The 22475-nt window shown below is 40.6% G+C and overlaps 1 protein-coding gene across 1 annotated transcript in view; it reads left to right on the top strand.

Moving 5' to 3' along the window:
• Positions 1-20727: 20727 nt before the first annotated feature.
• ARHGEF4 (Rho guanine nucleotide exchange factor 4) overlaps positions 20728-22475 on the top strand; it is a 205676-nt gene continuing 203928 nt past the window's right edge. Inside the window, exon 1 of the mRNA XM_064435811.1 lies at positions 20728-20745. The gene's annotated coding sequence lies outside the window, so the exon portion shown is untranslated. The remainder of the gene's footprint in view (positions 20746-22475) is intronic.

Below are 22475 nucleotides of genomic sequence, written 5' to 3'. Positions count from 1 at the left end.
CCTCAAGAGCGGCTGGGGTCACAGCTGCAGCCGAGTGGGGCCATCTCCCACCTCCCTCAGCGCTGTGGGCATGCAGCTCCCTGCAGTATCGGTGGGAGAGGACTCAGCTCTTCCATTGCTGCAGGATAGGAAGGCTCTGAAGAAGGATGTGGATGTGCTGGATGGATGGGCTGAAGTCAACAGCATGAGGTACGAGATGGCCAAGTGCCACACATTCCCACAACAGCCCCCTGCAGCACTACAGGCTGGGGACAGAGTGGCTGGAAAGTGGCCCAGAGGAAAAGGCCCTGGGAGTGTTGTTGGACAGCAGCCGATCATGAGCCCAGGTGGCCAAGAAGGCCAAAGGCACCTGGCCTGTGTCAGCAATGGTGTGGCCAGCAGGACCAGGGCAGTGATGAGGCCACACCTCACGTTCTGTGTCCCATTCTGGGCCCCTCAGTTCAGGAAGGACATTGAGGAGCTGGAGTAAGTCCAGAGAGTGGAATGGAGCTGGGGAAGGGGCTGGAGCACGAGTCCCATGAGGAGCAGCTGAAGGAGTTGGGGGTGTTTAGCCTGGAGAAAAGGACACTCGGGGCGAACCTTATGGCTCTGCATGATTCCCTGACCAGGAGGTTGTAGCCAGGAGGGGACCGGCCCTGCTGTCAGGGAACAAGGGACAGGATGAGAGGATACTGCCTTGAGCTGTGCTGGAGGTTCAGGTTAAACACTAGGAAGAAATTCTTCACATAAGGGGTGAATAGATGTTATAATGGACTTCCCAGAGAGGTTGTGGAGTCACTGCTCCTGAAGGTGTTTAAGGAAAGACTGGATGTGGCACTCAGTGCCACGGTTGAGTTGATAAGGTGGTGTTAGGCCATAAGTTGGACTCAATGATCTAAGAGGTCTTTTCCAATTTTATTAATTCTGTGATTCCCAAGACATCATCAGGGAGTGAATTCACCCCACAGCCCCTCTGGAAGGCTGCACAGGAACCCCTCAGGAGGGCAGTGGGGGATTGCTCTGCAATGCCCCACGAGAGCACGGTGCTGGGCTGGAGTAAGGCTCTCGGGTGCCAGCAGCATCTGTGACAGCATGTTTTTTCATAGATCCTGGGGATCTGCCAGCAAGCTTCAGGGCCCTGCTCTGGCTGGGGCACGAGGGCTGTGTGGGGTAGCTCAGGGTGGGAGAGGCTGGGAGATGTGAGGTAAAAGGGCATGAGGTCCTGCAGTGTGTGTGAAAACGTGCTCACATATCCCCCCTCCCCTGGCACATATAGCAATGATTTCAAAGCTATCTCAGACAGTGGAGAAAACATGTATTTACTGCCACTCCTACACACCAAATCCCAGGGCACTTGTAATAAGTTTAGACTAAGGATGAATGCTTGAGCAGGTGGCCAGAGGTCTCCAAAGAAGAGTAATACTCGCCCAGGGTGTTTACATCCCGCTATGAACTAGAATAGTCTCTTTCATGCCAAACCACAAGCTGCTGGTTGAAACCTGAGCTGAACTTCCTTGATGATCAGAGAAGCCTGGCTAACTTTCAGCACAGCCAGTTTTCATTTTCACACCTCTCCAAACTTGCTGGGACAAGAACCAAATGTATAAGCACAGAGTGAACTCCTATTCCTGGGACATTGCTGACCCAAAATCAAGCAGCATGTGTCAGAATATGCTAAAAAAGGGTTGTTTTCTCTCAAAAGTTTTCCCAGTTTGGCTTTTTGAGGCTTGTGTGGTTTCTGCTGTTCACATAAACTGCAGTTTTGGTCATCTGCATTTAGGTAAACCATGGCTTAAACTCATAGAGGCTTTCATCTGAGAAAGCCTCGTATCTTTCATGGCACCCAGTTTTTTTCCCTAATTGAAAAGCAAATGTGGCTTCAATGCACACAAAGGCTGCACATTCCCCAGAACACTGTGTGGAGATCTGCTCCTCCTGGCTTTTGACACACTGATACTGCTGATGTAGCTGCATGCATGCTGGCTACCAGATCAATTCCAGTGGATTTTTTAGAATTTTCAGTGGATTTTGCACAGCCTGACTAAGTCTGGAGCTTTACTGCTCTGGGCACAGTTAACTAGCACCATCTTGGGTGCTTTTACATGTCAGACCTTCAGTTCCATGCAGACAGATGTCTGCTCTTTATATCCCAGTGGAGGTTTTTCTGGATGGCCATCCAGCATTGATTAACTCATGCAAGAAATAGCTCTAAATACTCATTTATTATGTGCATTTGTGAATAAGTATAAAGTGCTACAAAGCTCAGAGTAGTGTGCTGGGAAATAGTCCAGCCAGATGGAAACAGTCCATCACATACCACAAGAAGCCCAGTTACTTGCAGTGCATCTCTTCCCTGTGCAGATTAGGGAGGCTTTTCTGCCTTCTTAGAAGCTGAATAAATGTAAGCACTACTGCAGGATTGCTGGAAGTTCAAAATAATCACAAATATTGTGTGTCCTCCACTTTCTTGGGGGGATTTCTCAGACAGTTTAGAGTTATTTTTTGCAAACATTCTAGACACCATTCATATTAGTGCCAGCTTAAAAGTGTTTGATTGCTACTGTTATTGCTAGAGTTAAGTCTGATAAAAGGAATAATCACTCATGATAGGACTGAAATGGACTATACACTGTTTGAAGGTTTTATTTGTACAGATTCTGGACAGTTTATAGGAGTTTAAATGCTGTTTATTGCCATTTCAGTGGGCCATTCAACTGAGCATTATAGAGCCTGTGGCCATCAACTACCAAAAACCTGCTTATATCAGCTACATACCTATGGTGAGTAGTGTAAATATGCATAGATTATGTACATATAAACTCAAATGGTACTTTATATTCTAGAAATCATTCTGAACTGGAGCTTTACCATGATACACAACCCTGAGATATCTGTTTCAGCTATACAAGCCTGCTGGAGCCTGTGGAGCTGGAAGTGTAATGTCAGTACTGTGTTCTCTTCCCCACTTCCAAAATACACCATTGTAGAATCTGGCAGGGAAAGCATAAAGTTTAAGAAATTCACTTGTTGTGGATTGACATCTTAAGATAGGTGATCAGGTAAACTGACATCTCAATACTGTTACCCATTTGTTCTTCATAACTGAAACAGCTTCTCAACTGCTTTCTGTCACATTCCCTCGTGTCTGATGAATCTGTTACCTTACACGCCAATTCATTAGCTTTTAGCATCTTGTCCTTTGAAAATCCCATTCTTCTGAAATTTCTTGGCTTCTTCTCTACTGCTTCCAGTTATTAATAAGGAATTGTGACCATTTCAATGTCAAACATGTTTGATCTCTTAAATACCTCAGACTGTAGCTACTGAATGCTACAGTAATACTGAAGGTTTTTAACCGGCCGGGGATTAGTCAGGATGGCTACAAAAACACTAGCTTGAAGATTTTAAAAGTTACTTTCTGAGCTCCTTTTGCAGAATCTCTTCTTACAATATGCTTAGAAACACATGGGACAGTGAGGTAGAGGTGAGGATAATAGAAATAAAACCTGTAGGCTGCTTAGGGTTTTTTGTTTGAATGGTTGCGTGTTTTTGTTTTAGTTTGTTTGTAAAGGTTTTTGTTGTGGGCTTTTTTTGGGTGGGGAGGATTGCTTGTTTTTTTGAGGGGAAATATAGTCCTATCTAGAAGTCTCGTAAGCAGCTGTTCTTCAGGCTAAGCAGAACTGAATAAGGACCTGGGTATTGGCTGCCAAGAACTTACATGCACTCCTCTGGAGTGTAATATGCTTCTGCTATGAATAGTTTTTAATTTGAAATAGCAAAACAAAAAAGCTGGACCCATTCTTCTGTACTGCTCTTTGTACTAACAAAACTGGGGGAGCTGCTCAGTAATCGTATCTGGCAAGAAAAGCTATTTCCAAATGTGAATCAAGTCCAAGAGAAAACAAAAATTTGACTTGTGACTACAGGCTGTGAAGAGAAAATTACTTATCCCTGTGTGGTGCTAAAATTAATTCTTCGTAATTGCAAAAATTTCTCATCAAGTTATAACAAAAAGTTACTATTTGGAATACTTGTTTTATCTTAAGGTTTTGAAGCCATTTGAGATACTGAACATTATGAAAACAAGCAAACCCAGTATCTGGACACTGCTTGCAGACTGCTTTTTAACTCCCCTTAAGGATTCCAGATCATGGACCCTTAAAACTTGATCCAAGTGTATGTGATTTATTGTCCTAAAATTGCTGAGATCTGCTGTCATGGCTTCTGCTTGGGATAGAAATGCTGGGAATGAAGGTGAATGCTGACTATCTGAAGGATATAGTAAGTGGATCTTATTTTATCTGTAATTTCATTTACACTCCCAGGGTTGGAAAATAGCTTAGGCAGACTTGTCTTTGTTGGTTCATATCTCATTATTCATATCATAAATGCCAAGGATTAGGGAAGAAATACTAGGGTTGAAAATATCTCATGAAGAAACTTCTTAGTGGTCAGAATCAAAGAATTGGGAGGCAACAGAAAGATGAAAATAATATGGCTGTGTCAGTATGTGGCAATGTCATGTCCTTCTGGGAGCAGACTAAGAGAAAATACCTTAGTAATTTATGCAGTTTTCATCTGCCTCCACCCTTGTAATTTTCTCAGCTGACAGTGTTCTACAAGTTTATAAGATGCCTCAGTCATCTGCTTCTTGACATTTCTTTGGTTTGACTTCTGCTTTCCTACCATTTCTATGTCAAGTGTTCTTTATCTGTGTTTAAAATTGGCAGCAACAGTGAGCAGGCTTTTGGCATGGCCACAATTGCTTCCAAACAATGGTAGTAATCTTCTCACCCCTGGGGACAGGAGAGCAGGCGAGAGCTGTGGAACTTTCCTCCTCCTGAACTACTCTGCTTTCATGCTCAGGGGTGAGGAGTGCTGGCTTGTCCCTGTGCAGGGACACAAGGACCCTGCCTGCTGACATTTGGATCCATGAATGGTACCCTAATCCCCTGCAGGTGGGAAAACGTGGGGATTGCTGCTGAGGATTACTCAGAAGTTGTGTTATGTCAGAGTAAGCACTGTGTGGGAATTGCAGGCTCATGTTGTTGACAGCAGAGGGATGTGGCCAGGAGGAGTGAGCACTGGGATGCTGTCCAACTCCTTTGCAGTTGCTAGAGCCAGCTTGCCTTCAACACCTGTACTCAGGATTGCCTGCAGGAAGAGAAACCATGTTCCACTTTGCTCTAGCCATCTATCTCAGGAAGGTTTGGCTCTCCAATTTGTTGTATTTTCTCCTTCTCAAATTTGTGTGAACATGAAAAGAGGGAAAGAGTGGCAGCTGTACCCATCAGAGGAACCAGGTGAGCCAGACACCTTGCAAAATATATCAGACAAAAGAAATTGTATGATTTCTGCAGTTCATTTGCTGTTTCTTGTGGACAGACTGTATATGGGTGTCTAGCAATTTTGTTTTTACCTTTTGTTTTCTGAAACACCCATTCTAATAATAACATGTATGACACAGGAAGCCCTATTAAAGACACTGAGATTAGGTCAAGGTGGTGTTTAATATGATTAAAGATTGTAAAATTGGATGGTAAGCATTTAAGGAATAACTGCCATGAGATGCTTGAAGGTGGTTAAAGAGGATGGAACCTTTGGGTGTTAGATCCTCTATATGTTAAAAAGGGCAATGTTCCAAGATTCTGGAACTCTTGATTAATTCTTCAGCAAACCACACTGATGTCTCTACTCCTCTCTGTGGTGGGGGAAATGATTTGTAGAAAGTGTAAGTGTAAAGTTTTTGCATACCAGTCAAGTTAATCCTATTCATTAAAATAATGCCTTTTAGATATTGATGCTGTTGAATTTTCATAATTGAAACAGCTAAACCTAAATCTTTAGGTCTTTTCTAACTGTCACTAAGAGTAGGCTAAAAGGTCTTTGAAATTTTTCTTAATGTGCAAGTTTGAGCTGTCGCAAGGAAGAGATGAGCTGCTTAATGTTTAACTAAAAATTACTTAGTTGATCTCTTGCATATTTTCTTCATGTTTTGGCCTATGGAAGGCCTGTTCATTATTTCAGAATGTCTTGGCTGCAATCCATCTGCAAGACCTCATTTTTCTTTTGAAAGTTGCAGTCTTCACAAGCTTGGCATCTGTGATATCACAAACAATGAATTACTGTGGCTGGAAGACTCTGGAATTAAAAACCCTCCTCTGTAAGAACATATTTTTTTTTTACAGAATTGGGATTTGTTGTGAGGAAACACAGCTGACAAAAAAAAGTTTTCAAAGATGACAGATTTTTCATTTTTTGATGAAAAAATGAACTGAAGTCCTGATGCTGAGGACTTGCTCTTTAAATAAATGGGATCTTTCTCTCCTCTCTTGGCAACAGCAGGAGTATTCTTGTGCTGTATGACACGGCTAGCTGGTGCTATATTTGTCTTGTAGCTGTACACACATTTGCAAGAGGTTGTTTAATAAGAGAAAGGCAAAAAGCCAAGACAGTTTAAAGAAAGTTTATTCTACTACAGCCTGAACTTTCAGGGTTGGCTTAAAGACAAGGCTACATACTTGTGGAAGATCAGGGAATATCATTATTGATATGAAATGAAAACTTTCCTGAGTTGTCTCTGGAAAGATCAGAGCTTTGTGGAGAAGGAGGGGGGCCTGGGGGTGTGACACAACAGACGTTTTTAAAATGGAGTTCAATAGATGTTTGGGTGCACCAGCAGAAGAGGAGCAAGGAAGACAAGAGGGTGGGAAAGAAGATATTAATAATGCTGGCAGTAGTGCTGTCCATGAAGAGCTGGATTTGGGACAAATGTACCTTACCTGTTTGCCTGAGCTATATATGAGAGTGAAACTCACTCAGACAGTGTACCTGATATGCTGGCTGTTGTTGAAACTCTGCAAGGTAAGAAATTTTAGTACAAGTCTGTGATATTTTTAGTTAACTTCTTATGTGCTTAAAATACAAATTGATAAAAATCTCTGCTGAAGGATTTGACAATTCATTACTATGTACCATACAGTGTCTTTCATGGTTTATTAGTTGCAGGAGCTTTGTAGATATTGATATTGTACCCTGGAACAGGAGATCCAACAAGGGAAAACTTGTAGGGGCTACTCATGGAGTACTACACAAAGCAATACATTAGTAATTGCTAGCTAGTTTATCTCTGTATATTATTACATAATTGTAAGTGTTTCAAGATGATTTTAGATTAATTTCTAGGTGCAATTTCTTGTCATGCTCTTCGCTGATTTACATTAATCTCTTGTGTTGGATGAGCACTGGAATGTATTTTAACTTTGAAAATGTGAACCTTATCAAAGTAAAGAATTGGGTGGGAGTTTGGAACATTTTTGTCAAATATAATGGAGTTTTTGAAGTTGTGGTGGAGCTTATTTTAAATTTGATCTGACCACATCTAGTAAAAATACTTTTGCTTAATATATTACTAAATAGGGAAGCAACAAGGCAATGGAACAGGTATAAATGCTATAGTTCATTCTATTCAATTCCTTGCAGAAAGCTATTGTATTGCTCAGATCCAAGCAGAGAAACATTGAATTCTACAAAAGTGATATGATTTAAGGTTTCAGGTTTAAGCAGGGAGGTACTGAGATATTTGAGCTTCAAATGCTGCTGCTTCCAATGGTGTAACAAGGCTGTATTAGTAAATTTAGAATGTGTAATAGGTCTTTGTTTCTCTGTTTCTGCATTCAGATCTTACTGTGGTAGACATTTAGTTGATGGGCAGATCACCATACAGATCAAAACAAATGTCAAGGCAACATTTACTGGCTGGTTTTTCTTCAGAAGTGTATGACAGAGGAGATCCATGATGATGATGGGGTGGAGACCACAGGAGCAGGACCAGGTGGTGCCTCTTTAGCAGCAAGCCCTCTCTTCTGTGTGCATGGCAGCTTTGGGGCAGTAGCTACATCAGGTTTTTTGACAGCATAGCTGTAAAATATAGCAAATATATACAAAATTATAACATCAATGTGAACTGAACACTACTAACAGTGTTATGTGTTAGATTGCTAGAGAACTTTGTTTCCACGCATGTTCCATATTTATAGTGTCTTTGCTCTTGTCTGTATGTAGCATTTATTCTGTGGTGCCAATTGCTTGCATTAGGGGGCAGATAGAGACCCTTTCATAGGACTTTTTCTGGTATTTTTTCTGCAGGGATCTTTTGTGAGGCTGACTGAAAAGAGATGGGAATCCACACAGCGATGGGGGTGGAGTAAACAGCCCTAGGGCAGATGTCAGAGCCAACCTGTGAGGCAGAGTCTGGGTCAGCACACACTTCCTGATGGTTTTGAGGAGTGCTGATCCAGGCTGGGGAAGGTTGCACCTTGTCTGGTTGCTGATTCATTTGATTGGTTCTCTTGTGGTTTGAGCTATTTGCAACCATTGAGTTTGTAGGTTTTAAGAGCAATATTTGTATACCAGAAAGAGGCAGAACCTCATTTGTGGCTACAAACCTAGTAGTTGCTCTGGGTTTGTGCAACAGCTTCAGTCCCCAGGGCTCAATCTCTGTGCAGAGATTTTTTTGTGTATTGATTGTGAAGTGTGCACAAAATGTTGAGTGGTCTGCACACAATGGCTTTGCACAACCTGTATGAGTTATCCTGTAGGATAAATGGTTGTTCCAGTTCTTTGTGGATAGTTTCTAAGACAACAGGAAGAATTTTGAAAGTACATAAGCTAGAAGACATGTTTCTGTCTGTGATTTTATGTGCTTGCATATGGCCTTATATTTGCACAGTGCATTTAAGTTTTTCAAGTTGGGAAGGAACAATTCATACTACTATAAAGTAGAGCAAGGAGAGGTAGTGTAGCTTCTGTTAAAATCACAAATTTCTTCAGAAAGCTTTGTGGGAACCTTACAATGCCCTGGCTAAGCAAGAGGGTAACTAAACCTCTAATTTATTAATGCTTCTTTCTTGCTGAGCTTTCTTAAAGACCATTTGGTATTTGAGACCCCACTTTCTTACTTCCTGACACTCTTCCATGACCTAAACATCTTCCAAGTCCTAATCCATTCAAAAAGTGCTATTTTTTTTCTCCTTTCCCTTCACAAGAACAAAAACAGCACAGTGTTGCTTTTTTCAGGTTCTGCAACTTGGCAGAACCCAGCAATCCTGCTCTAGTGGGAGGGGAGGGAAGGCCAGCAGCACTGAAATGGTGCTGCTGCGTTACAGAGGCGCCCTTTGTGACAGCTTGTGTGTAACTCCAGTACATCCAAATGTTTCCAGCTCTTGGCTACAGACAGGGCCCCAGGTGCTCATGACTTGGAAAATATCAGTGACTCCCTATAACTCCTGATCAATGCTCCCCCAGAAAGAATTTTGTGTCCTTTGTGTCAGGGGAGCTCACCCTTCTGTAAATTAACATGGACAGAAAGAGGAGAGACTCTGTTTAGCAGGTGAGAAACCAATCTGAGTGTGTGCTCAAGCAGTTTGACATGAAGTTTAGTTACAAAATAATCAAATTTCACCAATGTGTCATGGGAACACGTGCAATAAGCCTGTCAGAGTTCAAGAAGCATCTTTGTAGACTGACATCTGGGACCACTTGTGTTTCCCTGAGGGAGACTTCCATTTTCAGAGGTCACCATGACTTGTGGGGATGAGGAAAGAGGCTTTAAATCTTTCTTTAATTCAGATTTAGCACAAATTTAGTTGAATTGATTCTCTGTTTTAATAATTTACTAAATTTCAGTAATATTCTGTACCTCTGAATATCAAAACCAGCTGGTGATTTCCCTGTTATTTACTACACCTTAAGCATTTTCTGTCAGCTCACCTGGTAATTTTTTAACAGTCTGAAATCTGTATAAAAGGTAAAATAATGGTAAGACAAATCTATAATTCAATTTCTTGTCTTGTCTCTGTGTTTTTGAGTACTGGGTTCTACAGAGCTTCCAACTGCTCTTGCTATGAACTTCTAAATGCCATGTAATGCATGAGAATTAAATTTAAATTTAAAAGATTAAATCACTTTCTTATAGTTTAGGGCACAGGGGCTTAACTCTTTGCTATTCAATAGATGTATCACTCTGTGTTCATAATGTTGCTGTCCTTGGCTCAGCTCATTATCTGTAAAGAAAAATGAAAATTTGTTTGCTTTTATTTCTTAATTTATTTTGATTTTTTTTTCCTTCTGATTATAAACATTGTAGAGGTGGACTATCTTCTGTAATTATGGGCAATGGTAAGATCAGCCTGTGCAACAGTATGGGATGAATCCCCTCCAAGGGAAAAGAGGCAATCTGGTTTTCCTATAATATGAATGAATTTTCTAGGTATTAGTCTGTGATCACAAGGAAGTTTTGGGGCACTACCTGCCTTCTTCTGGCACCCCTTTGAGGAAAAAAGGGTGCAGGGAGGTAATAATTGCCCCTTTCTTAGGTGCTGACCTCTAAAAGATCATCAGTGAAAGTGTGGCCACTTCTGGAGGTGACACTTGGGTTTTCACACCAACAGGTTGGAAGCTCTAAGACATGGGTGGTTTCTTCAAGAGAGGGTTTCCTCTGGACTCCAAAGGACAGCCCCTAAAGAAAATGGTCCAGTGAAGGGGAGAAGACTATCAGATATGTCTTCTTGTAACAATTTTTGTAGTGGTTAGATGCAATTGTTGCCTGCCAAACATGCCGCTACTCTGGTTGTAATACTCTCCGTGTACTCTGTGAGAACATTTAACTAATGAGAATGTTTGGTGTGGAAAACCAAATTTGAGGTTCCTCTATCTTTTTGAGTTCTTTTTCAACATGATTTATTACAGTCACAGGAAGATTTTGAGAGAGGAAGGAGCTGGACCTTGATATGCAGAGTCTGGGGCAGGGGTTTAACCAGTGGACTGGTTATACTTGGACCAAGAATTCTGTGAGCAGACCTCGCTGACTCCCTTCACAGCTATTTTCCCGCTACCTTAAGTGTTTTTTGGAAATTACAAGGTGGGTGTGGTTTTGTTTGTTTGGTTGGTTTTGGCTTTTTTGTGGATTTTTTCTTGGTTTTGTTGTTGGTTTTAGTTTTGTTTTTATTAATTGATATGCTTACATGGTCTTGCTGCATCTCTAACTCCTTCCCAATAACTTTTGAACATTCTGGCCAATCTCAGCAAAATTTGAGTGAGGCAGAAGTTAGCAGAGTTCACAAGTAGGCAGTCAGGGAGTGAAAATATACTTAGCTAATGCTCCTCCTGAGGGAAAGAGTCCTTCATAAACTGTCCCTTATCAAACATCAGAAATTTTGTAAAATTTTTCCATTTCCACACTGGAGAACTGCAGAGCTGTAGGAAAGAGGACTCTGTTGGGTCAGCTGCTTGCAGAAATACATGTTTTCTCAGTAAAGTGTTTTTTGTTTGGCTATAATGGAACTCCACTGAAGCCTACTGTTTGTCTTCAGTCCTCAGAGTAAAAGCCAAGAAGTGGCTTTAAGAAGTGCAACTTGAGAGAACTAAAAAGGGATGTTTTGCAGAAAGCTTTAAACAGTCCCTTCCCTCCCCTTTGGAACACCGACTTTTTAAACTTTCAGCCAGAAAAATCAACCTCCTTTCACTTATTTGGTCAAAACTTCCAATATTTTATTCAGGGTCAGGCTTTGAGGGCAAACAGGCTGATTAGATACACTTAACTCCTAAAACATCATAAGCTGGTCTATGGGGCTTGTTTTGTTTAGGAGTAATATTTCTGAATCTGTTTTCCTTTAATTTATGCTCTAATTTTCTGGATTCCTTTGGGCCAGAAATATTTAAACAATCTGTTTTATATTGGAATAGTACTTGCAGTTCTGGGTAGAGCTAAGTGTGGTAGAGAGACAAAGCAATGAAAATGGAAAACATCAGAGAGAAAATTGGAATGTATTGAACCTGACAACAAGCTCGGTTCAGCTTGGTTTCTCATTCTGGGCAGAGATTCAGTTCTTCATGGGCAGTGCAAACCATTCAGCATGTGCTGGGGACTTTGACTTCTTCCTTTCCCTACTGCAAAAAGCCAGAAATTGAAATTTTTCCAGTATCTTTAGTATTCATCAAGCCATCTCCTGGATCCAGCTCTGGGCTACAAGCAGTGTGTTCAGAGTCAGGCTGTGAAAGGCTGATGTGCAGAATGATTTCAAAGCATTCTTATAAACCTGGGGAATTATTGTTGCAAAAGCCAGCCACATCCCTTTTTTGCATCCTCATTCTCTTAAAATTATCACACCTTCATTTACATGGGAGAATGTGTTCAATAGCTACTTTTCAGTGAACTGCCTTTCTCAACTACCACAGTTCTCAAAAAACACCATGAATCAGAGCTGCATTATCTTCTTTATGCTGTTAATTTAAGTTCAGTTCCTGTAACAAATCTGCAGGCTTCTGCAGCACTGCAGCTCATGAATCAGAGCAGAACTTTCTTGCTGAATTGTGACTTGATTAACTTCAAAAACTTGACTGAAATCCTGCATGACTAACAGAGTACACAGGGTGGATTAAGAACCTGTAAGCAGATGACTGAGAACAAATCACTTCTTGTGCACTCTGGAATATTTGATGCTCTTCCTAGAAAGTGTCTCATTATTACAGAAATCTAAGAAGGTGCTGTATTTTTTTTCTCCTCCTGATGTTTTGTGTTGGAAGAAAAGAAGAACTGGTGTTGGAAAGAAATAAAACTTCTCACTTGATGCTTCAAGTGTGGTGCTACAAATGTGACTATTTACATATCTGGATGAAAATTGGCAAATAAGGAAGAATTTTTGCTGTTAAAAGCCTTTAATAAGGTGCTTCCAGATAGCAAGAATGCTTGGGCAGGGCAGTTTTAAAAGTTAGGTTGATCACTACCATTCAGGAGCAAGGAGTGAAATGCAATTTCCATTTCTGAGTAATAACAAAAGTATTCTTCTTACATACTGGAGTTAGATTTTTTTTTTTTTGGAAACTTGCATTTGCACTGAGAAAGAGTGTGTCTAGGTGCAAAAAGGCTATTCTTTGTGGAGCCATCAACCCTCAAATTTCTGTAAAAATATTGTAAAATAATATGCATAATTAAAAACAAACAAACAAAAACAAAGCAACTTTTATCCCTTTGCTTTGAATATTAATATATATATTCAATTTTTTCCCTTAGTAAAAGGCATGTTTTGTTCTCTAGCTTTGTTTTTGCTCTTGGCTTTGGTTTTGGATGAAACCAATGAATTTGCTTGTAGATTACAGTGATGGGATAATTTTGATTATGGTCATGTTAAGTGGACTGTCATTTAGATTCTAGCAGAAGAAAATGGCAGGATAAACCTTGGGAGCTCACCTTTTCTGTCTTAATGCAACAGATGAGATTGTAGCATTGTGGTTTAGAGAACTTCCAGCTAGTAGAGGAACCCAGATGGAATTATTTACCAGATGGAATTATTTACCATAGTACAGCTGCAAGCTCTGAGCACAGACCCAAGTTCACAGGCAATTTTTCAAGCAATGTCCATCCAGGTTTACCACTGCAAAATCTCTGATCCACACTCTGCCAGCAGGTTCTGCTTCTGCCAGAGGGGCAGTGGCACAGGATGTGCCACCACCACGTTGAACCACAGGGTTCAGTGTCCAGATGTGTTAAAGTAAACTGAAGTCAACACTGCTGCTTTCTTTAGCCAGCTGACTTTCTCTGTTAATATAAGTGAGGCCAGATAAGGCAGACAAGGTCAATATAACATCCACTTATAAAGTGGAGGTGGTGTGAATCTATGCCCTGCACAGCACCTGGGAAAGCTGGCTAGTAAGATGTGCTGCAGAGTTGTTTACTAAAACCTCATCAACTGATTAACAGCATACTGTGGTGGCATGTATGAGACAGGAAATTAACAGGATAAAAGATACAGCTTTTTATGGCTCCTGCTGTATTTTCTACATTTTCCTGGTAATTATTTTTGATATTATTCTTCAGAAAGTAGTATCAATGCCCTTGATAAAATTATATGGGAAAGAATGTCATAGTCTTTTCTATACTTTATGTGTTCCTTCAGAGCTAAACTGAAAAGAATTGGGGGTGGGGAGAAAACCTAGTATTTGGAAAACATTTTGTGAATGCTTCTGTGCTGCCAAAGCAGACAGATAGCTTTCATGCTCAGACACAAAGTTATGGGGTGGGGCAGGCAGGAGGGATTAATGCTGTTTCCATATGAATAAGTAGGAGTTTTTTGGTATTATTTACTATAATCCTATTAGCACAATGGACAAGCCCAGTACAGTTTGGTAGCCAGTCTCTCCCTGCTGGAAGAGAGACTAGGCCCTTAAGGTGTGGTGAGAAGAGCGTGGGTGAAAAACTAGAATGTGCAAAAAATTCTAATGTCAATGCTCAGGAGACAGTAACTTTCATAATGTTGCCAGTTAAAGTTTTCAGATTGGCATTTTTTCCCTTGAATTCCCAGCTCCTGGAGGCATGTGACTGCATGAAGGTCTGATTTTAAAAAACCCCACATTTTCAGGTGCTGTAACTGTACAGGAAAACTGAAATACCAATTTGCAGTGGAAAGTTCCTAAACAATGAGTCTTTCATCCTTGAACTTGTCAATCATCTCTCAAGTGTTTTAGGGCTTGGAACAGCTTGTAAAAGATGCTGATTATAATAGCTGCTGGATTGACTTTTTTCTTTGCTTAGCCCAAATAAAAATTCAAAATGCATGAGTGTAGCAGTATTCATCAGAAAAGCGCAGGCTTTCATAACACTTCCTACATAAATAGCTGGCCAAGATGCCCAGCAGAGAGCAAGTACAAGGGGACTGACATCAGCAAAATGCAATGGAACCAGGAGAAAACCTCTTAAAAAAACCCCCAAAACCAGGGAGAGAGACAGAAAGGGGGGAAAAGGGGGAAAAAAAAAGGAGAGAGAGAAAAAAAATCTGCATTTTATCTGCTAGAAGCAGGCAAATCTGCACACAAGAAATCCTGGGAACTGTATTGGTCATAAATGGTTTCCCATTGTCCATCAGATCAGTGTTTGCCACTCTCTGAAGACAACAACTGCCTGTTGAATTGTGAGGGTGATAGCACAGGGTGGCACTGATTTTAAAAAACGTGATCTCAGTGTGATCTCACAGAATTTCCAATATTGCTGAATCCAGGGCTCTGCGTACATCTTTATTTCCATGGATGTGCTCTTTTGATCCTGTTTGCTTCCAGGCCTCTGTTAGTCCAAAGAGAACCTTTGGCTCCATGGTCCTGGGCTCAGAAGTCCCGTGCAGAGTGATGTTTATTTTGTGTCAGGGACCACTAACATGGATCCCCAGGGGAGCAGCAGTATGGCTGGAGCCAATGTGTGTCCAAACCCTGATCTCTGGAAGCACAGACTGTGCATTGCTGTCCATTCCACAGCACTGTCTTCCCATGTGTGCTCAATCCAAATGTACAGATTCAGTTCAGAGGAGTTCATCCTTTCTAGACTGAGAAATGTGCACAATCCTGCGTGAGCACACTGAAGATTTGGGTTCACTCCTGTTCCTGCTTTAAGCTTCCAACAGGGCCTTGGACAAACTGCTTCATTTCTGCATCAGTTCTTCATTTTGAGAGAAAACTTGCTTATTTCCACCAGCACATAAACATCTCTTTGGGAGGAAGGATGTGCCTGTGTGCCTTGTACAGCAGGCCTCTGATTTGGGCAGCAGCCTGCAGCTATCACTGCATTACAAAGAGCAGGTGGAAGGGGAAATGGCCTGCTCATTAGCATGCAACAGAAAGTTAAATTTGAACAACACCTGCAATTTGTAAGTTTAAACCATCCAAAATTAATGAAATATTTAAGTTTTTATATTATATTTATTTTAGAGTTGTGTTATAAAAACATGGTTGCTGAGAAGCTTACACAAATGTTTTTGGTTTTTAAGTGCTTTTTTTGGTGGTGCTCATGCCTTGAGCAGTTCCAGCCTCTAATTGCTTGTTTATTAGTCCATTTCTTCCACCCACCCACACTTGTAGCAACACAACTCTTAGCGAGTCACACAAGTCAAGGAGTAGACACATCTGGAAACTAATTTCTACGTCACTTGGCCCAGTAAGTTTTCACTTCTGTGGAAGTGCCATGTTTCAGAGCACAGTCCCACAAGCAGGGCAGAAACAGGTGCAAATATTGGTCAGCTGGAACTTCCTTACACTGTCATTGCCCCAAAAGCATGGGACTATACCACATTTTCATTCAGAAAGTCTTTCCAAGAAAACCAAACCTACCTGGACAAGGTCAGGACCTGTGTTGAAAAATGAACACCAGCTGTGAAAAGATTCAGGGACGGTTCTGTTAAATTATCAGAGAGAAGTCTCTGTTTCAGTAGATTGAAGGAGAAACCCAGTGCCTCAGGTTTATTTACATGTTGGGTTTGATCCTGATATTGCTTTGCTCTTTCCCTGAGCAGCACCAAGAGTGAATTATCATCACAGGAACAAGACAACTTTAGAGGCAGGAACTATTTTTATTTGCCAGTTCTTCAGGTTAAGTACAAAACTCAAGTGACTACGCAATGGCTTATAGAGATAAAGTGTGCAAAATCAAAAATGCATTCTTCAGAAATCTGATAACTTAATTTGTTTTCAAATATGTGATCCTTGATGATATTAAATTGTTTAGAAGACATTAGTAGTGCTTTTTTCTTTGTTTGTTTTATTTTTAGAATATCAGGGCTAGGTTTCTGAAGCTGTTTTTTTAAACGGTTTACAACTGCCACTATAAAAATGGTAGTTCTTTATAAAAAAGAAACAAGCTGAAAGAACAGGCTAAAATTGAGCATGGAGAAAAGTAGATAGTGTTGAAGGCTATTTTAGAACAAATTTCAGGAAAGTTCACTGTTCAGGGATAAACTAATTAAGCTTTAAATTAAAATCTGTTTATTTGAACAGGTGTAGCTTCAAGAGTTACCTTTAGTTACAGATCTTCTTCTCCTTTTTATGAACCCCTTTGCAGTTTATCCTGAAGCTCCCCAGACCTGTAGTGCCTGTTCTAAGAGAGAGGTTTTGTATGAATGTGTTAAAAATGGAGGCTGAAACTGAGGGAAACGACCTCACTGAGAAGAACATGCACTTCAGAGAAACAGTGGTGCACTTGCTTCTAGGAAGAGTCAAAGGGTGCCATGACCTTGGTGTGCAGCAAGCTGCTGTGCATCTATATTTATCTATACCTATATCTCAGGCTAATAAATAAAGGCACATAATGGAATCTGTGACCCTAAGGTTGGATTTACTACCACTGACAGGGCCATCATCCATTTTCCAAGTTCTTCTATTATATTATTTTCCATCCTTATTTAAAAAAAGAAAACAGCTTTTCATTTGGCCTTGGAAAATCTTAAAGAATGTTACCATATCATCATTACTTAAGTGAGCTTTTTGGCATGAAGGGGTTTTACTCCTGTGAGTGAAGGATTATACATAGCCTACAGTGTTACTGTAGCTGAGGATCTTCATCCTTATCTCAAAGATCATATTTTCTCTGAAACCCATGAAGTAGGAAAGGTCCATACAGAAAAAGAAACCTGGGAAAATATGTATAAGGAATGGGGTTTGGGATCATTGTTTAGAATAGAACATCAACTGTATTTTTATAAGGCATCAGTATTGGAGATGGGCAAAATTACTTAAGGCAGAACCTTCAACTTGAAAGTTTTATTTTACTTTTTCCTTTCCAATGCAAAGTTCAAGCCAAGTTCACTAAAGTTTGTGAACCCTTCAGCAACACTTGGCTAAGTTGCAAGTCTGAAATTATATGTGGTTTGGGTGCAAATCAGGATGTATTTGATCCCAAGTCACTTGAAATACAGCACTTCTGGCCACATGTAGCTCTGTGTTTCAGCCCTCTTTGCAGCCCAGAGCTAGGCTTGCCCAGAGGGAAGCTGTGGCTCAAAGCCCTGTGGATGGTGTCCACTGCACTTTTCATTGGTTTTTCACAGAAATGGTGAGCATTGTGTACTTGTCCTGGATGGGTGCCTTGGGCTCCAGCTCAGCTAGAGGGTCATTATAAACATCCTTATGTCTAAACTTCAGAGTTGAAGGGGTAACGTGCATCTCACCCAGTTTTCCACAGGGAGTTTTCTTCAGAACAGACTCCTTCCTGGTGAAAGCCAAAATAATTCCAAAGGGTGCTCATTGACTAGGAATTACTAGGGATTTTTCAAATATTTATCTGTAAAGACTTTTTGAAGTAGAAGTAGATTCCTTCAGGTAAGTCTAAAAGTTTTTTCAGTTCTATTCTGTGTAGTGCAGGGTCTGGGGAAAATTTCTCGTAGAAGCCAGAAGTTGGTTCCTGCAGGTCTCAGGGCTTCTTTGTGCCAGTAGCCACAACAAGGATACCTACCATGATGGTAGGGTCAAACCTTTGGTAATCCACAATGAGCAAGTGCTGGTCTTGTCTGTGTTAAAGACCTGAACATCTGTAGATTTGAATAGCTAGATAAGATATTATTAACAGTTATTAATACAGTAAATAATTAAATGCTTAGAGGACTTTTACAAAACCTGTTATGGAGTGACTATATTTTGCTGCCAAGTAGTAGTGCATTATTTTGTGAGATAAGGCATCCTTTCCTCTTTGTTACACTGACTTGAACAACCTTGAAACTCCAGCTAAACAAGTCTCCAGTCTTTCTGAATTTGTATGGAATGACTAAGCTTTGGCTTAGAGTCAGAGTTTTCTGACATGGTTCAGTCTGTTCAGGTATTTTACTGGCTTCCTTTTCTTCTCTGTGAAGGGCAAGTTCATGAATAAGATAACTGGGAATTAAGTGCCAGCAACTTCTATATAATTACATGAGGAGTAACTCTGCAGCTCTTATGGCAAGGTTTTAAAGAGTTGCCATGTAATCACTCTTTTCAGAGCCGGCTCCTCTTAGAGAATTCTTGGGATATGCTCTAAGATGCTAAGGGCCCAAGAGAAGCAGTTTTTGGCTTTTCTAGTGAGAAATGGCTAGGTTACTTCCCCTGTCACCTGTACACACTTGTCACTGGCTGCTCCCTTATATATTGCTTCCAGTGTCCCTTGAGCAGTGGCCAAGAACGTGGATGTCCAGCCATTTCTAGAGGAAGGTGCTACTGTTTAGCTGCAATTATTCATCTGTGAACACGCTTCAAGTGACACAAGCCTGATAGTTTTTAATCTTTATGCAACAAGCATGCAGAAAAGAGCTGCCCGAATTTTCCCTTTTATGGTCTCTACCTCTATCATAACTGATAATAATAGAGGCGAACTTTGGATATGGAATACAGTTTTAGAACTAGGATTGCAGTTTAGAAACCTTTCAGTTTGCTGTTAAACTATCCAAATGTGGTCTTGATGTATGCACTTTGAAGCTGTTTTGTCCACAGTGAAATCTAGCATTCAAAGCAATTTGACATTGTTAAGTGTTATTTTTAGTGTGTTTTGATACAGGTCAACTTCTATTACATCTTTTCACTTCCAAAAATGACTTCTATTAGAACCTAAACAAACCTTAGCAGCAACATAGATTATATGTGCATGTAGGCACATATAGGTACAAGGTAGAATTTACTACAACACTCTGCCTCTCCACTAGCCTCTGTTCACCTTTGCTTGCTACCTCTGTTTGTGCTTTTCTTTCCAGACCAGCTTCCAGCACTTGAATGCCTACCTCCCTTACCCACCTGGGTGTTGATTATCTTAAAGAATTTCTTTTTTCCAAGTTCTTCTTTTCAGATATAAATACTTCTATTCAGGGTGTGGATTACACATGTTCTGGTGGCAGATTCTTCTAAAAGCAAAATTCTCAGCAGAAATGTTATATTCTTCTGGACTTAATTACATCCAAGACAGTGTTAGTTCTTAAGAGATAAACAGATTTTTTCTCAGAGAATGACTTGCACCAGGTACTGCCAAGCACTTTAAGCTGATTTACTAAGCAATAAAGAGTTTAGGACTCACTTATGATCTGACACTAGAGTTCTGTAATGCTCACAATTTAGGGAGTTACAACTGACTTGTATCACTGTGAAGTCAGAGATGGTTGGCCATTTACAAGAAGTTAGCCTCAGAGACCTTCCAAATGGAGCTTTTTGTTTTAAAAAATTCTTTTGAATCCCCATCCAGAGTGAAGTTTTCACATGGGAGCACCACTTAACATGATTATTCAAACATGTTTTAGAGTGTGTGTGATCTTAAAGAGAAATGGAGAGAATATTAAAGCACACATACTAACTGGGGTACTAGTGGGCAGGAATTCTGCGTCCATCTTTTTTTTTTCCAGTGTGTATAGATAGTTTTCTCTCCTCCCTCTTACACTGAGCTCCTCTGTAAGTAACTGCTTAGGTTAAGTTAGGTTTTCCTTTTCTGTTTTAACTGTTAGCTTGTCCCTCTCTTCATTTAACCCACCCTCTCAGAAAGAGTCCTGAATGCATAAGAAGCTTTTGCAGTGTGCCCTGAAGCATGTCTGCTGATGAAGCACATACAGTGTAATTATGGATAGCACGATGCAGCATCATGAAGTGCCTTTGTTTACAACTTCTCTATCAGGAGAGTATAATGAATGGATTCACTGAGGAAATGCAAAAGCAGATGCCTTTGGCTGGCTCCTGTTGTTTTCTTTTTGGCAAGGACAGAGGGACGAATCTGCTCTGGGACAATCCCACTGAAGTCAGATGAGTTACACCAGGCAGAAACTGGAACTTTTTTCTTTTCTTCTTCTTTTTTATCCTTATTTCCATTTTATTTTTTAAAGTTTTGGTTTTGTTTTTTTTGTTTTGTTTTACTTTAAAGAATACAGTTTCCAGGTCTCTTTTTCCTGACTGTCACACTTTCTCTTTCCACAGAAAGCCTATGAGAAAAGACTGTCTGCTTCTAAAAAGGTAGGATATCCTCTTAGTCACTAATAACTAATCTTAATAGCTGTATATGTTATATATATATTGACCAACGGATGTTATAATAAAATATCTAACTATTTATATTTTTAAAAATACTGAAGAGCTAAAATCTTCAATACTGAATGGGACAGTAAGAACAGATTGTGCTGTGAGAGGGATGCAGTGCTAACACACAGCTGTGCTGCTTCAAGGGCATGAGGTGTGCTCAGAGCTGGCCTAGGCCAGATATGGTATCACCTTGAAATATGCACTCATACCTGGCATATACTGAGGTGTAATACTGGGCAAAGCTTCTGAGGGCAGGTGTCTGTGAAAGCACCCCCTTTCACATGTCTGTGAAACCTTAAGGGAAGAGAAACCTGTGGCAGCTCGTGGTATCCTGTATATTGGCAAGGGATAATTTTAAAAAAGCTTTATTCAGGTAAAGCTGGAATTGCACAGTGTAATAACAGAAGTTAGCAGGACTGCTGCTGCCTTCTGCCTGCTCAGGCAGTGACCATACTTCTGGGTTTTTTCTCCTGCTGGGGGCCTGAATGGTGCCTCTCACATAAAACCTGCCATTTACAATTTGCCTTTTGCTGAGGCTCCCTTTGTGCTCACACAAGGCAGCTGGCAGGAGTGCTGACCTCGCCGGAGCAGAGCTTGCCAGCTCTGCCTAATCAATATTCAGTAGGGCTGGCTGCTCATTGCGAAGCCATTGATTATCTCTGGAAGGTTACTCCCCCTGGGTGTCACTTTTCAGTCTCTTGCCCTTAACTCCTCTCCACCCCCATTCCAGGCTCTCAAGAGGAAAGAGTGCTGGGATAGAAATGAGGTTCCCATTCAGGATCTGAATGGTTGTCCTCAGATGTCAAAACAGTCTTTCAAAAGAAGGTGATTTCCTCCCTGCCAGATTTTTGTTTATGCCAGTTTTGTACTTTTAATTTCTGGGGTACTTTTAATGATTGCAAGCTGTGGCACTTTAAGCATTAATTGTATTTGACTCAGGCAGGTTGCACTAAGCCTTGGTTTGCTGTGACCAAAGGAAAAAACCCACATATTTTGCACAGCTGTAGGTGACCTGTCTGCCCTCTTGTGTGGAAGGGGAGAGCCATGATTTCCTATACCACGCTATTCAAGAGTAAATGAACAGGGAAACTCATGGAAATGTAAAAACATGGCACACACCCCTATTTGCTGGTGTGCACTGCTCAAAGCACACCAAATTCCTCTTTTCTAACACAAGAAAGGAGGCCAGTGAGGCTTGTATGGCCTGCCTATTACCTGAAAGTGAGTTTGGTAAAAATCATATCAAAATCTCTCTTTTAAATGTGAATTGTGCAGTTAAGGCTGTATTCAGTCATTAATACAGTAGTAGAGAACTGTGAAATAAATCTGCAAGTCTACACACTTGAATTCATTAGGAGTAATAGAGTCCAGGTGTATAGGCTGATACAAAATAATTACTGAAGGAATAGTTTGATTTGATTACTTTGATTATAAATATAACAATAACAATCACAACAGAGATCACAGAGCAAAAAGACAAGGCCAGAGGTCTCAAAGGAGGGGAGTGGACAGGTGGAGCTAAAAGCCAGAAGGGTAAAAGAAAGATCTTTGGCACAAAAGAATTGTATTCCTATCTCCATGACACTGCTCAGTTCAAATCAGTGCCCTTTCCAAAGAGCAGAAACTGCACTGTGTTGCAAACTGCCTGCATTAGTAGAAGAATT

The sequence above is a fragment of the Passer domesticus genome, chromosome 11 (genome assembly GCF_036417665.1).
Source record: "Passer domesticus isolate bPasDom1 chromosome 11, bPasDom1.hap1, whole genome shotgun sequence".
Lineage (NCBI taxonomy): Eukaryota > Metazoa > Chordata > Aves > Passeriformes > Passeridae > Passer > Passer domesticus.
This window is presented reverse-complemented; position numbering and strand designations above follow the sequence as displayed.